General features: G+C 37.4%; 1 protein-coding gene across 1 annotated transcript in view; it reads left to right on the forward strand.

Annotated features, from left to right (window-relative positions):
- The window catches only part of LOC122796834 (cytochrome P450 2J5-like), a 571,510-nt gene that overhangs the window by 372,235 nt on the left and 181,669 nt on the right, over window positions 1-17,606 (forward strand). The gene's annotated exons all lie outside the window — the stretch shown is intronic.

The following is a 17,606-nucleotide window of genomic DNA, read 5'->3' on the forward strand; positions in this document are numbered from 1 at the left end:
GGTTAAGCATATGAGACTTTAACCACATGGTGTTAGGTCAGGGAAAATGAGGTTTCTCCATGTCTGCTTGAGTAATTTCTATGATGTATTTTTTTCTGTCACCATGCAAAATGTGATTGTGATTGTTGAGTCTTAACAAGTTGTAACTATTGGTGTATGTAGGAGGACCACAACAATCAGCTTTCAGATATCAGAGATATAACCCATAGTTACAAATGTGCATCTTCAAGTATAATAAGCTATTTTTGTTTGCATAAAGAAAGTCTTATCTGGTCTTTCTGACCTTATTAAAGGCTGAGATGACCATTGCATGTGTTACTTCAAGTAAAATTGTGTTGCAGGGAGGAGAAGTGAATGAAGCTTCCTTTTGTGGCCTGAAATTTGCTCTAACTTTGCAGGGTAGTGTGTTAGCTGTATGTGTTTGGCTATGTTATGATGATACTTTTATGTTCTAGCATGCTACATTATTGTTTCCTCCCCTTCATTACCAGGTGTAACTGCAGAAATATAGTATTTGGCAAAGAAAAGGCCATTTATTTGCCTTACAATACCTATAAAAAAAGACATACCTGTAAAAATGTTTGTTGCTATCATCCGTCCTAATGGCAAATTTTATCTCAAGCAAAGCTTAGTTTATTTTTAGTGTTACACTGATTTTTCATATGAAATTAAGCCTTATTGTGGTGCATTGGGTAACATTTGTAGGGCCTATATACTCTTTTTCATTTTGTATAATAATTTGTTGATTTTCCAGTTTTACATTTTGGGTCTTTTTTTTTCAGAAGTTCACTTACGTTTATGCCTCATGGTTATGAAGTAATTGATATAGTTGTTTAAAATATAGTAAATAGCTATGAATGAGTCACTAATAGGTTGTGTGGGGGTGATCTCTGAACCCCTTCGGTTAATCAACCTTCCAAAATGCTGAATGTCATATGCGAGACCATATGACTGACATTTCGGAAGGTCAAAACTAAACAAAAAAAAATTAAAAACAATGTTTTTTTTTTTTCGCAGGGGCAAGCCCCCTTACCCCCCCCTTGTTAATTAAACATACCAACTCCGAGATTGCACTACATTGTTCGATCTTCTGAAATGTTGGTCATATGGTCTTGGTCATATGCCATTCATCATTTCGGAAGGTCAGTCACCTGAAGGGGATCCATAATCCCACATGACTGATGCAAGGTGATGATACAACCATAGTTGCCACTTAAAATATCCTTTTTTAGATTTGATTTGGAATATATGAGAAATGGCACTGTATTGTGGTTAAAGCAAAATGGTGGAACAGCATTTAGGTTTTCATAGGCTATAATAGCTGGAAAGAATGTTTGTCAGGATGGTATCCAGTGACATGCTGCCCCTTGTAACTATTCTTACCATCTGTATATGATGTGTAAAAGTGTTTGCACTTAATTATTGGTTAAGGGCTAGTGAGGTACTCTGCTTGACATGGAGAGGAAATCTATTCCATAGATGGGTAGTTGTTGGGACACAAATCTAGCCCACCAACAAGTTCTAGTAATGTCACAGACCAGGTTGAGACCTTGCATGCGGGTTGCGCAAGTGGAGTTTACTTAAGGATATGCAGCAGTTCCATCAAGGCCGAGTCTGAGATGGCCTTGTATGCCAGACACAGGTCACCTCTGTGCAGTCTGTATGAGACTGAATAGAGGGACAGGGATTCTAGCCTATCTGTATAGGATAGATGGTCGAGACCCTGGTCAGGAACCTCTGTGATTTCTCCTACTGCTGAATGTGCTTGGCAAAGTGCATGCCAAAGTGGACATTGTACTCATTAATGTGTCTGATAAGGGAGGAGTACAGGGATGTTATTCCCTCCTTGCTTCTGGATGAAATACCCTTACTGATGAGGTGGGCCATATAGAAAGTCTTCCATATAACGGAGGCAACATGGTGGTCAAAAGTCAGGTTGCTATCAACCTGAATGCCCATGTCCCTCATGACTGATTGCATGCTTAATATGTTGTTAATAATGTGATAATTAGTGGGGATACCATTTTCCCCAAAGGGGATAATGATGCATTTCTTGGCATTCAGTTTGAAGCCATGCTTCTGGAGCAAGTCATCAGTTTGGTTAAGGCCCTCTTGGGGGATGTTCATATCACTAGGGGAATTAATGACAGTGCCCAGCTTGCAGTCATTTGCAAACTTGGTCAGCCACAGACCACTGGTTTTGGCTTGCAACTCAGAAAAGTATATCCCAAAGAGTAGAGGCCCCAAAACCGATTCTTGGGGTACACCGTTTGTTACAGGTCTACAACTAGAGATGATTTCCCCTATTTTGACTGAGTGGGTACTATCAGTGAGCCAGTTAGCTACCCATATGGTAACATATGGGTTGAAGCCTAGCTGGGAGAGTTTATCTAATATGCCCAAGTGGGAAATAGTGTTGAAGGCTTTGGCTAGGTCAAGGTAGGTGGTGTGCACTGTTTTGCCCTCATCCGTAGCTTTGGTGACTGTTTTGAAGAAGGTCACCAAGTTTTCAAGCATGATCTCCCTTTGACTAAACCAAACTGTGTGGGATCAAGCATTTGTAGGTTTCCAATGTCCTTGTTTGTAAGGTCCATGATAATGCATTCTATGGCCTTGCAGATCAGGCTTGTTAAGCTGATTGGCCAATAATTGCTTGGGTTGGTGGATGCTCCACCTTTGTGCAAAGGGATGACAGTGTCTGTCCTCCATTCTGCTGGGACAAAGCCAGTGCACAGGATTTATTTGAATAGGGTGCCTAGTGGTGCTGAGAGCTCTTGCCTGAGTTTATGTAGGATACAGCCAGGGATGTTGTTGGGTCCCATGGAGGGTGTATTTTTTGCTTTGAGAGGGCATTAATAAACCTGCTCCCTGGTTATGAGGGGAGGGAAGCAGGTGCTGGAGATGTCCTGGTTTACTGATGGGGGGCAGGGGGTGACGTTTTCACTGAACTTGTCTGCTAGCAGGCTATATCTATGGCATTTGTGTATGTGGTATTCTTGACCACCAATTCAGAGCAGATTTGGGAGTTACCTTTGAGATTGTGGACGTATGTGAAGAAGGCCTTGTGATTGTCCTTAGTGGATGTGGCCAATTTGGACTCAAAGTTAGCCTTAGAGGATTTCACGAGTGAACTTATTTGCTTATTCAGACAAAAGAAAGATTGCTTCCAACTTGGCACCTGCTCCTTTTTAGTCCTGCCCAGCAATTTTTCCTTTGATTATAGAGTCTGTTTATTGCTGCTGTCCACCGAACAGGTTTATTCTTCCTTGAGGAAGATGATTTGGTCCTGTCAAGTATTGAGTCCATGCAGCTATATGGGTGCTCATATAGTTTTTTGGTGTAGGCTTGGACATTAGTGCTTGATTCAATTGAAGGGATGGTGGCTGTGAAGCTGCTTAAACCTGCTCTTAAGAGGTTGTAGTCAGCTTTGAAAAAGTTTTTTTGTTTGACTCTGGCAAGGGGGTGGGGCAAGGGAGATGGTGACTTCGAAAGTGATTGCTTTATGGTTGGATCTTATGAAGAAGCATGACACTGCAGGGGTGCTACAGTGGCTATTCATGTTGGTTAGTAACACTCCCAGGAATTTGTCACCTCTTGTGGGGGTGTCGACCAGCTGATCCAATGCATTGGCACTGATGAAGTCAAGGAATCTCTGGGCATTCATGTTTGAGCTGGAATAGGTCTCCACTCTATGGTTGGGTAGTTAAAGTCACCCAGGATCAGGTTAGAGGGTTGAATCTTGATGGATTCAAGTAAGTCCAGATAGGTGAAATGGGCCTCCTGAATCATGGTTGGGGGTCTGTAGCTATGATTTGAATAAGTGTTTTGTCAATAGTTAACTGCACCTGGGGTGTCTCCTGTGTGTCATACTGTTTGACCAGCCTGGAAGTGTGTATGTCATTGATAAATATTGAAACCAGCCTCCTTTGGGTTTGTAGCCCTCTGTTTGGGGTCTGAAAGTATGGTAAGACAAATGACCTGGTAAGGCTGGGGTGCTCTCCACAGCTTTGAACCAGGTTTCAGTGACTGCACAGATGTCAGCATCTTCCAAGAATGCTTGCAATGAGTGTATTTTCATATTAAGACTCCTAGCATTTAGCAGCATGACCTTTAAATTTCATTTAGAAGAATTTTTCACATTGGTACTTTTGTCCTCATGACTTTGCCTTAAAAAAACACTATTGGGAGGCAAGACTCTTTGCCAAAAGCCTAAAGCCCAGGGGAGACAGATGAAGGCCATCTCTGGCAAAGCATCGTTGTCTGTCAATCATATCATCCTAGGCTGTCACATACTGGATCCTCTTGGAATGACATCAGAAACTAAGCCAATTGTTAAAGTCAATCATTTTCTGTTTGTGCTGAGGCATCATTCTGGGTGATTGTAGGATGCTGCTTAAGGCTAGGGACATATCTGCCTGGGACACATATTCAGCGAGCTCAATCATGTCTCTCTTCATATAGTCCACAGAGGTACATCTCAAGTCATTCACACCAACATGGACTATGACAGAGTCATAACAGTACCTGCTGTTGAAAGCCTTGAGTGCGTGAGTGATATCGCAGATTCTAGCACCTGATAAACAACTTACTCTGACTTTCCCCTTGTCTAGTCTGGAGAGAGGCACATCTATGTGTCTCACGATAGACTCTCCTATGACTAGTGTGTTAGTTCTGAAAAGGATTCAAAGGAGGTGTTACATTTAGTGAATGCTTAAATGAAGATTAGTTGGGACTGTATATGGATGTCCCAGTGCTGAGAATTTGTTTAAAAGAGGATATTTTAATCACTGCTTCTTTTTAGAAAGAAGTACTGTAGAATGACTAGAAAAACCTGGCCATCTAGGGTTACATAAATATTTTTTGTTTTATTTTGGGAGATGAGATGTGTAGGGAAGATGTCTCACAGATATATTTAGCATAAAACGGTGCTTAAAAAAATAAATATTTCTGCCTTCAGTGCTTTGAAACGGAATGCACATTTTTATGAGTTATTTCTATTGGTAACATGCTACAAACTGTTCCTAGAGGTTTGGTACAACAATGGTCACAGCACCATCAATGACATAACTGTGCAAGTATACAATATGTACCAGCTTTTCAAAAGATTACAGTCAGTTCCAGTTGATAATGTAAACTAGCTCTAGGAAAAGATTGTCTCGAGATGAAAGCATCACACTTTTGTGTGAGACAGCTTCACTTCTTTTTTTTTTTTTAAACAAATTTATTGTTTTAACATATAAGAGAAATATCATAACAATTTTATACAAATAATTAAAAATAGGTATTATTATAATATTCAACAAAACAACTAAAGTATTTACAAAGACATCCACTGCAATCAGATCAATTAATTAAACTAAAATACTGTGCTATTGAAATTAGAATTTTTTAACAAATTTTGTAAATTATCCCATACAATAAAATGTGATGTTTTTCTAGTTGTTCTCATTCTAATTGTGCTTATTTCCATATGACACATTATATTCATAACATTTTTAAATTCATTGAACGAAGGAGGTGTATCTGAAATCCAATTTCTAGTTATTATTTTCCTAGCCACTGCTAGGATAGACCATAACAAGGGAAGCTTAATCTTTTTAACACATTGAGGTACAGGTGTGTTGAATAATATAAGAGACTTAGAAATAATGAAATTATCTGTAAAAAGAGCCTGCAAAAATTCATTAATTGACTTCCAGTATTCTTTCAACTTCATACAGTCATAAAACATATGAGCCCAGTCAGCATTAATTTCTACATTACATCTCTTACATAGATTATCTTTATTATTAATTTTATTCATCATCAAAGGTGTATAAAAGATCTATGTAAAAATTTCCATGTATAAAGTCTCCAGACAATGGAAGATGTAGTTCTATAAGCAGATTCTAATATATATTGTTTATCTTGTTGAGTTGGTGGGTCCCCATTAATAGAGGTGAAATAATTCCAGTATGAATCTACATTGTAAAAGTTTCTTGTCTGATAATTTTATGTATATATGAAAGTTTACCTTTATCAGAAACTTTATGCTGTAAATTTATTATCAAGTAATCAATCAGTTTTGGAATAGATTCTTTAACTGTTATAGACATTAGATCTATTCTATCAATGAGATGTTGTCTAAAGATCTGAACCTCTAACCAGCAAGTTTCTCTTAGATCAAATTCTTGTTTTAAGAAATCTAGATTTTTAACTTTATTATCAGATATCAGCTGATACCAGTACTTTAGATTATTATCTATAGCTAAATGAGCTCCTTCAGAAGTAGATGACATAAGCATACCCTGAGTATAAATTCTAGGGAATACAATAAAATTCCATTCCCTATACTTAGGGTGCATGAATATAAAGTTACGATAACTAATAATAATATTTAATGGGTAACAGACCATATGTTTAGGTGTAATAGGTGAAGTACAAAATTCCTTTAGCAACCACAACATGGAGTTATTTATAATCATATTTTTATGTGTTAAGGAGATTTTCATGAAGTGCATACTAATTAGCTCACAATAATCTTTCCATTTTGCGACATATGACCGATCTATTAATAAAGTAATAACTTTTATAATAGAAGAGATAATATATAAATTAAAGTCTGGAAAAGAAATACCCCCTTGAGACCAGCTAGACAGCTTCACTTCTTGACTGCATTATATTTTCATCCAAATGTTATTGAAAACATGAGAACTTCTGTGATAAATTGCAAGTTTATTTTCTTTTAACCATTAAGAAGTTTATTAAAAATTTGTTGCACAGTTATAATGGCACACATAAAGGGTTTGAGAAGTATAATGATTTTTTCTGCAGACAATAAAATTCCAAATATAATCAGCAAACAAAACAAGAAATAAGATTTGTGCCTTATCTGAAGTTAACAAAGAGGATTATGGTTCTAAGCTGTTAATGAGCTGCTGGTGCAGTGTCATCCCATCTCCCTCCAATCACTTACTGTGTTTCTCTGTCCAAGTCACTTAAGCAGACAATGCTTCTGGGTTGCCCTTGAAAAGGGATACTTGTGTCCACTGGATTAGCCTGGTTAACAACTGTATAAGATTAAAATAACAAATGCTTTCTGTTACACCCAGATATGGACAATTCAAACTTTTTTACAAGTATGCATTAGTCACAAAATATAGGCTAATATTCCAAGAGATCTCTCTGCCTACACTTACTAGACAATGCTAACTGGCCAATACAGGTTGATGAGTTAGTGCTATAGAGAGAGTCTGTGATACAAAGACGTGGTAAAGCAAAAGAACCCGCTACCTGCACACACACACGCACACACACACACACACACACACACACACACACACACACACACACACACACACACACACACACACAATCACACACAATCACACACACACACACACACACACACACACACACACACACACACACACACACACACACACACACACAATCACACATATGGCTGCACTACACTTACGTGAACCTTGTTTCCTCCATAAAAGTGAAGAGGTGAATACCATCAAAAAATGGAGATCTATGTTCATTTTAGAGTAAAAAATAACTTTGCACAGCAATTCCTTGAATCACTCCAATGATTTGATAGGGAACTGAGCACATTTCTGAGTAAGAATACATGACTAATTAGCCTTAGCCACTCTTCCAGAGTGCCACATTAGTGCACATCTCCCCGACATGACTGATCTCCATGTTAAGGCCATTATGCAAGGGAAACCATTGTGGTAGAATGGTCTCTGAATCAGAAAGGCTTACAGGCATGCAGAGACCTTCTGCATGCAAACACCTTCTGATACAAAGCTTCTACATTGCAATAGCCATGTCTGAATCTTGGGAATAATATACACAGATTTGCATTAGTTTCATACAACTTACATGTGGTAACACTGTTGCAAATATGTTAAGCAGGTGTGACTGTACTTTATAATAGTGACCAGATTTGTTATTTTGCTGCAATTGTGATTCATAAAACAAAGCATTTAAAATACAGGGTCTTCCAGTTTCTTAATCAGCTGGGTGTTTTGTTTCAGAAGAAATTTATTTTGATGTTCATTTTCTGTCACTCTAGTATCTAGGTCAGTTACAGTTTCCTCTAAGGCAAGATTCTGTTCAGATTTTTTTTTTACTTTTCCATTTAGAAGTTCCAGTTGATTACTGCATTCTTGTTTGATTATATCCATTTTTTATTCTAATTTGTCCATTTTTAGTGACAGTTCTTGGATGTCTGTTATTATAAGATGTAGTTCTTTCTTCACTGCACTCTCCTGGTGTGGATTCTTCACGTTGCTCATGTTTTTAGTGACAGTTCTTGGATGTTTGTTATTATAAGATGTAGTTCTTTCTTCACTGCACTCTCCTGGTGTGGGTTCTTCACGTTGCTCATGTTTTTAGTGACAGTTCTTGGATGTTTGTTATTATAAGATGCAGTTCTTTCTTCACTGCACTCTCCTGGTGTGGGTTCTTCACGTTGCTCATGTTTTTAGTGACAGTTCTTGGATGTTTGTTATTATAAGATGCAGTTCTTTCTTCACTGCACTCTCCTGGTATGGATTCTTCGAGTTGCTCATGCTTTAGTGACAGTTCTTGGATGTTTGTTATTATAAGATGTAGTTCTTTCTTCACTGCACTCTCCTGGTGTGGGTTCTTCACGTTGCTCATGTTTTTAGTGACAGTTCTTGGATGTTTGTTATTATAAGATGTAGTTCTTTCTTCACTGCACTCTCCTGGTGTGGGTTCTTCACGTTGCTCATGTTTTTAGTGACAGTTCTTGGATGTTTGTTATTATAAGATGTAGTTCTTTCTTCACTGCACTCTCCTGGTGTGGGTTCTTCACGTTGCTCATGTTTTTAGTGGCAGTTCTTGGATGTTTGTTATTATAAGATGTAGTTCTTTCTTCACTGCACTCTCCTGGTGTGGGTTCTTCACATTGCTCATGTTTTTAGTGACAGTTCTTGGATGTTTGTTATTATAAGATGTAATTCTTTCTTCACTGCACTCTCCTGGTGTGGGTTCTTCACATTGCTCATGTTTTTAGTGACAGTTCTTGGATGTTTGTTATTATAAGATGTAGTTCTTTCTTCACTGCACTCTCCTGGTGTGGGTTCTTCACGTTGCTCATGTTTTTAGTGACAGTTCTTGGATGTTTGTTATTATAAGATGTAGTTCTTTCTTCACTGCACTCTCCTGGTGTGGGTTCTTCACGTTGCTCATGTTTTTAGTGACAGTTCTTGGATGTTTGTTATTATAAGATGTAGTTCTTTCTTCACTGCACTCTCCTGGTGTGGGTTCTTCACATTGCTCATGTTTTTAGTGACAGTTCTTGGATGTTTGTTATCATAAGATGTAATTCTTTCTTCACTGCACTCTCCTGGTGTGGGTTCTTCACGTTGCTCATGTTTTTAGTGACAGTTCTTGGATGTTTGTTATTATAAGATGTAGTTCTTTCTTCACTGCACTCTCCTGGTGTGGGTTCTTCACGTTGCTCATGTTTTTAGTGACAGTTCTTGGATGTTTGTTATTATAAGATGTAGTTCTTTCTTCACTGCACTCTCCTGGTGTGGGTTCTTCACGTTGCTCATGTTTTTAGTGACAGTTCCTGGATGTTTGTTATTATAAGATGCAGTTCTTTCTTCACTGCACTCTCCTGGTGTGGGTTCTTCACGTTGCTCATGTTTTTAGTGACAGTTCTTGGATGTTTGTTATTATAAGATGTAGTTCTTTCTTCACTGCACTCTCCTGGTGTGGGTTCTTCACGTTGCTCATGTTTTTAGTGACAGTTCTTGGATGTTTGTTATCATAAGATGTAATTCTTTCTTCACTGCACTCTCCTGGTGTGGGTTCTTCACGTTGCTCATGTTTTTAGTGACAGTTCTTGGATGTTTGTTATTATAAGATGCAGTTCTTTCTTCACTGCACTCTCCTGGTGTGGGTTCTTCACGTTGCTCATGTTTTTAGTGACAGTTCTTGGATGTTTGTTATCATAAGATGTAATTCTTTCTTCACTGCACTCTCCTGGTGTGGGTTCTTCACGTTGCTCATGTTTTTAGTGACAGTTCTTGGATGTTTGTTGTTATAAGATGTAGTTCTTTCTTCACTGCACTCTCCTGGTATGGGTTCTTCAAGTTGCTCATCTTGAGATCTCCAGTAGAAAACTTCCTGACAGGAATAATTAAAAAATTATCTTGACTATGTATTAATTTTTAGAAAATAATGAAGAGTCTGTGTTAATCTAACTTTTAGTATAATTTTAGTTAGATTTTTCTAAAAATTAAAGTATATTTCCTGTCAGGATATTAAAATCTAAGCAGAGCTATGGATTTCTGCTGCTATCGGACTGGCATCGTGGCCACGCCCCCTACTTTGTTGAAGTTTCCAGTAGTTTACTCAGTTAAGCAGGTAAATGGGCGAGTGTTCTTGTTCATGTAAGCAGCAGTCAGGAGCAGTTTGAGATTTTTCATATTTCTCTCCATACTACCCTTGTACAGCCCAGCAAGTGCCCATGGGTGGCAGTGCAGTGGGTGTGACTGATGTTGCTGTGCCCCACATCCATAACAGTGTGACATCTGTAGGACTGTCCCCCATCCACAGAAAGCACTGGGCACCTGTTTTCCCCATCTCCACCCCGGAAGTCATCTCTTGCATGTGTGCTCTGAGCATGTGCCTCCTTCAGTGATTGGCATTTCCATATTCCCTTCCCATGCAATCAATTGTATTAGCTGTGACTAAAATATTCAGCTTTTGGGTCATAGTCAGCCCTGTACACTACCAGCATTGGTGGTACATCTCTACTAGTCTTTTTATCCCTGTTTTTTAACCTTTCTTCATTTACATTCCCCTTGTTTTTTCCACATTAGTGGTTCTGCTATTCTTAAAATGCAGTAACAGTGTAACTGCCTGTTTATGTGCGCGCACACACACATACACCACCATTTCTTTTGATGTTCATCATTAGATCAGCATTGCAGTAGCCTTAGCTTATGGATTATATCCTGACAGGATATGACTAGTTGGCCTGTTTTGAAAGTTTTAGGCCTTCTTCCATTCACCCTAACAGCTGATGGGCTTTGAGCAGCAGAAAAGCAGTGGTTTTGGTGCCAAAACGTTTGTGTTTCTGAAGTTTGCAAGTTTAGTGGGCTTCATGGAAGAATGGTCAGCTACCACTCATTCAAAGACAGGCTGTAAAAAAAGATGTTTAAGCTGGAAATTGTTAAATTACAGACTGTCACTAATATAGTTGGTCTATTATGGTTGTTTTTCCTGCTTGTGTGAAAAAAGTGCAAAACGTGACTTAACTTGGTAATAACTTCCTTTTTTGCTGTAAATATTTATATGGGGCTGGAATAATTGGTTTTAGGGGTATTCTCTGTTGTTTTATGCTTGAATACAGTCAAGTTCAAGCTCTGCTACCAGCTTGTCATGCTCTTTTTCCAGCTAATTATGGAGCAGGTGGCAGGGTCTTCATTTCTTCCTTCCTCCATCCAAAAGAAAAAGAACAGTTCAAGAGAGCTTTTGGCTGTTCATCAGGCTTCTTCTCTATCTCATCCAATGCAGGTGACTCTGCTGTGACCAAATCTGGTGCCTCAGACCACTCACATTTTTTCCTGGATCCATCTGGTGTAGCTCCTTGGGAAGCCACTGAGGACAAATATTAGGCATATCTTCTGTGGCTGCTGGGATGTCCTGCACAGTCTTCAGACAACTACTCTTGTTGGTCTCCCAGGAGGGAGTGGAAGATACTTTACCACATAGTTGGGCTAAGGTACCTGATTCCCAGAAAAATGCCTCTGCCTTGAGTCAGTTAATGTCTGAGGAATCTTCTAGAAAAAAGAAGCAGAAGGTTAAACATTTGGTTTCTCTTATCTCTTTGACTACTGATAGAGATGCTTTGCTGGGTCATGTAAAAGAGTTATTTCAAGTATTTAACACCTTGAACCCTATTTCCTCACTGACTGCAAAAAGAAAAATAATCTTCTCTATTATTTCTGACACTGAATCCCAGTCAGAAGTACAGGAACTTTACTGGTTGGGTAATTCTTTAGTGAACTTTCCTCAGGTAGAGGATTCTGATTCTAAAAAATGTTTCCTCAGATTTCTATTCAGAAGAGTTTTATTTTTCTGAAACAATATAAAAAAAATAAAAATAACTGTTTAGGGGAACAGTGTGAAATTCCAGTATCTGAGCAGAAATATTATGAGTTATTACAATTGGATTTCCTCAGCCTGCACACACATGGATGGGAAGCCTGTTCCGGAGAAACTGGAACCTCTGAAATACATACCTGTCCTTTCACCATGTCCTATTTATGTTGCAGGCATGTTTAGGTCCCTGGATTGGGTGTTCCTGAAGTTATTTGTCTTTCAGATGTGCAACAGGTCCAATAGAGATTTATTGCCGGAAGCTTTGTACTCCAGGCATATGTTGTCTCTCAGCAGTCTGCAGGAGCCTGAATATAAGGACAAGGCTTTGAAGATGGGGCTTATACTGCAAACCAGTCTCCTGTTTTCATCATTCTGGGAAAAGTCTGCATTTGGAGATCAAAGATCAAGTGTCCCTAAATCAGGCATAGAATTGATTTTATTCAAGAATCTTTTTGGTGACAAAGAAGGAAGTTGGAGACCAGTCCTAGACCTGTCTTTCTTGAATTTCCTTAAAAAAGGTTGGGGTTGGCTTAATAGTCAAGCTATTTACCTCAAAAACAAAAGCTGCAGAGTTTGATTCTGACCTTTGAAGGGAAATTGTCTAGGCCCAAATTGGCTTGCAAGTACAGTTAGCCTATAACTTGTCAATGAACTTTGAGCTAAAGTGCCAAAGTTCAAAATGTTTTTTCTTCAATCTCCTTTACCTCCTCATAATTCCCTTTGGGTAACTTTAGATCTGAAATACGTGTGTCATTACATTCCAATCTTTATAGATTTTAGACTTTTCTTAATATTTTCTGTATCTTTAAACTTTTTTTGTATACATTTATCTAAACAAATGTCTTCATACTCCATGTTTGTACATCTTCATGGTACTTTCTTACGAATCCCACAGACCTGGTTTGCATGCAGATAAACAGGTTTGCATGCCTGCATGTGTTTATGCTGCTTTACACGCTTTCCTGGCAGGCCACGAAACTGCATTTGTATTGATGTAAGTGCAATGTGCAGCATGCATATGCAGTTAGCAGTGCTGCTCATCGCCCTGACATGTAAACTCCATGTAGGCTACGCAATACGCCTACATGGAGTTTATTGAATCCCCAGGTATGTTGAAATTCTTCAAGTTTATAGCTATTAGCTCAAAAGATTTACTTGTATAATTTACCTCTAAAAAAAAACTAAGTGAAAGCTAAATTTATCAGTGCACATTCAGATATATGAATTTCATTAGTTGTCTGTCACACACCTTCAGCTTAATATGTATTTCTTCACTAGAAAAAATACAGAATGGGTAGAATAAGTGTAATTAAGAAGAATGTTGTCACTCTCATTTCTCTTTTCCTTGTGAAGAAATGCCATAATGTTTTTTCTATTTGCAGTTCTGAAGGTCATAAAACATACTTGTTTCACTTCAAAGATAAATGATTGCATCATTCTAAATGTCTTTTCACCACTGTGTATCTTATCTGCCAACTCTTGAAGTAACATGTTGCAAAGTCTTCATATTAAGATTTATTTTTTCTATTATTCTTAAGCAGAATACTCACTTAAATCAATGTATATCTGTGATTTCAGCCACAAAATCCAGTCTTATTCTCTACCGATGATTGCATTACAGCAGTAAAGAACACACAGTTATTCTTAATTACTTTGGCTATATCCTTACTGATCAGTTAGAATCTTAGTTGAGCTAAGAAATTATCACATGTATAAACATAAGAAGTCATACATTGCAGGTGACAGCAGATGACATTGTGTTGTATAAAACTTCACTTTCTTTAATCAGTCACCTCCCTTTCTATGAAATGCTACAACATCATCATTGGACTTGGAAAATTATTGAAGATATGTGAGTCATCACACAGATTAAAACTGTATTTCATGCAGATGTTCGGAGTTCTAGCATGCACTTTTTGTAAAACTGCAAATGCTAGATAGATTCTGAGATAAAGTTACTACTCTCTATGTCATCTCATTCTTTTATGAAAAGTCACTGTAACTAAGGAAGGAAGGACATTTGCCAAAAATTAAACACGTACATTGCAGTTCACTTGTTGCTAATTGGTGTGAGGGTGCAAAGACTACTTGATATACATACATATGAGATATCACACAATGTTTAATCTGCTGTTGCTTCTTATTATTAAAGAAGCAGGTATATTATCTCAATTTATGACACATTGTACTGCCATCATTTCCCATGAAAGCTTCTCAATATGTTGTGAACCGTATACATGTTTCATTAACTTTACCTTTCCTTTCTGAGCAAATACTTTAGGATAAAACCATTTGTCTGCTCTTAAAATAAAAACTGATGTTTCAAGTCTAATATTCCCATTAAACCATGTTTCATGTCAATGCATATGTTTTACTTCACTCGTAGATTATTGTCTTGCACTATAATAATCATTTCAGATAACAACTCGAATGACATACACCAGTGCACCATTTCGTGTCATGTCGGTATAAAACTTATATCAGCTTGATCTGCATTTCAACAACCCATGATGTATTAGAATAACGTGTGTTTATACAATACATTCAGTTACATATTTAAGGATGCTTAGTATTGCAGAATTAGCCTGTCTTAGCATGTCTTCTAATTTGCAGCCTAGCAAAATGCATATAAAATCTTTTTAAAAAAGACAGATACACATTATGTGGTCACATAAAATAATAACCTGTACTCTACTATCAAACACCTTTCTTGAATGGATTGCTTGCTATCAAGTAATTAGTATACATGATAGCAACCTAGCCATGTTTGTAGACAGTCCAATAATGTGAGATTGGTCTTGAAATGTGGAATTGACTTTGCAAATTTTAATATTCTGTTTATTTCAACTAATAGAATACTGGTGATTGCAAAATCACTGCCTTCAGGCAACAGGTTTCATAACAAGAATCAGGGGAATAAGAGGCAAGTCAAGGGCTGAACAATGTTAAGGAGCAGAGAAAGGCGTGGCAAGGGGTGGAGCAAGAGGTGTAGCTTCTGTCTGTTCTTTAATACTTCCAAGGATGGAAACCATATCACTGCAGTCCTAGTATTTTGCTAAATTCCCGGTTGTAGGGAGACCTCTAACTCTTGCTTAAATGAATGTCTTCTTGGGTGTGCTGGCCACATACCTCTGAACTGTACATATTTTCACAGAATATCCAGATTTTTGCCTCATGGTTTTGGTCAGTTTCTCACAAAATTGTGGTTCTTTGTCAAACCATTAGTAAATCTTTGAGGGTTTAAGTCAGGAAATAGTGAAAGACATTTGTGTTTCAGACTTCATACCCATCAGAAAATTCATGCTAATGCAAAACTTGTTATTCTATCAACTTTCTAAGTTTGTAAGAGCAATATTTAAAACGTTTCTCTATTTTTAGGCCTTTGTTCCCCCATAATTTATGGCTTAGTCCAGATTTTTGTGCTAACAGGTTGAGAGGTATGGAGATTGGGTATCATTCTGTTGCTGCCAAATAGCAAATTCTCACCCTCAGTCAATGAAATGTATATACAATGTATGTATAATGAGCTGTAGTCCAGGAAAGTAAAAGAGTGTTATGCAAATGAAGCTCATGCAGATGGTGTTGTCTTTCAATTCACTTTTCAGCATTATCCAACTTTGTAATATCTATCTCATTGTAGCTGTCATACTCTTGTGGAAATCACAGATCTATACAGGGTGGTTGATTTGCACTTCCAAAAGTGTTTGAGTAGCAGTTAAAATCATTCCTGCACAATACAAACACAGTAGAAATCAGCTACTTAACCCTGTAGACCTAGCTTAATATCAAAATAAGACAAAGATATGAAGTTAATACTAACAAAAACCTTTGCTTTCATTTTCTATTACTTTGTCTTGCATCAGTATAGTCAGCAATGTAAGTTATGTAAAATAATAACAATAATAATAGTAATAATAATAATAATAATAATAATAATAATAATAATAATAATAATAATAGTGATAAAATACTGTGTGCAATTCTGAAGTTTTGAAGAAAGTGTAGTGGGGGCATGGCATGACTAAAATGTTTAGTGACTCTAAAAAATTCACTGTAATGATGAGATGCAGCAGTTTTTTGGAAATAAGATGTATACAATCACAGGAACGAATCAGACAAAAAAATCAAGTAGAATGGTTCAAGGGAGATAAGAGAAAATTAGATTTTTTCACAAGGGGTGGTAAGAAGTTTAACTTGGCTTTCTGAGGAAGTAATGGAATCAGAGATTATGAGGAAAGCTGGTAACGTGGAGAAGGTATAAGGCATTTATTGTGTGGAAAGAAGCAGCTGTTGGTTAAGTAGGATCAGTGGCACATTCAGAATGATGATCAGTAGACAGGATAGTTAGTCCAGCTTGTCCATTGAAGTCCTCAAGGACTAATTCTGTAGTTCCTTTTACTATATTAGTTCATGCCATGTACATATGGATGAGCTCAGGGGTATTTCCATTGTTGTTCCTGAATTAGCTCAAAGGTATTTCCATTGTTGTTCTTGAATTATCTCTGGATATCATATAAGAATAATGAATAGTCAAAGAAATGTCATGCTGTTCTGGTCCTTCTTCTTTATCTATCTATCTATCTATCTATCTATCTATCTATCTATCTATCTATCTCTTTATCCATCTATCCCTCTATCTATCTATGTATCACTATCTATCTATCTATCTATCTATCTATCTATCTATCTATCTATCTATCTATCTATCTATCTATCTATCATTCTTTCCATGGGTCTGTCTGCCTACCTTTCTGTCTTTCTGACTGTCTGCCTATCTATCTGTCTTTAGATGAGTCTTCTTATATATGCAAACACATACATGCAGCCTGAAATACGGACACACACACACACACACACACACACACACACACACACACACACACACACACACACACACACACACACAAATGCATATACTTAAAATGCATACACAACTAGTTTGACTTTTATAGGTGTGTTTTTGATAAGGCTGCAGTGAGATATTCAATTTTCTTCTAAAAAAGTTTAAACTTTGTTGCTTTACTATGTCATATATCGAGGAAACTCAGATTCTGGTTCCAGATAATGAACTATGTATTTTTCTTACATGCATGCACATTAAAGACAGAGATGGATGCAGGAACAGGCATGCCTGTACCAGGATTACTTTTTGCATAATAAAAATTTCATTCAAGGTGAACAATAATGACTGGGTGGATACAGAATCTTGATATTTGCTAGACACTCATTTATATCTGGGTAGTACCAGAGACAGGCTGGACATGATCTACACTGTTCATATCCTCTGACTATTTCACCAACAAGAAAATGGATTGAGATGGTGACACAGCCAAGAGGAATTGATTGGTAGTAGTAGTAGTAGTATGAAAATACGATGGGATGCTAGCAACTGATTCTAGGAACAGTTTTTTTTTTTTTTTTGGATGGAAAGTAGCAATGTCATGGATGAATGGGATGGCAATTAAGAGAAG

This window comes from Protopterus annectens, chromosome 3.part0, assembly GCF_019279795.1.
Source record: "Protopterus annectens isolate FY-2018-M chromosome 3.part0, PAN1.0, whole genome shotgun sequence".
Taxonomy (NCBI): domain Eukaryota; kingdom Metazoa; phylum Chordata; order Ceratodontiformes; family Protopteridae; genus Protopterus; species Protopterus annectens.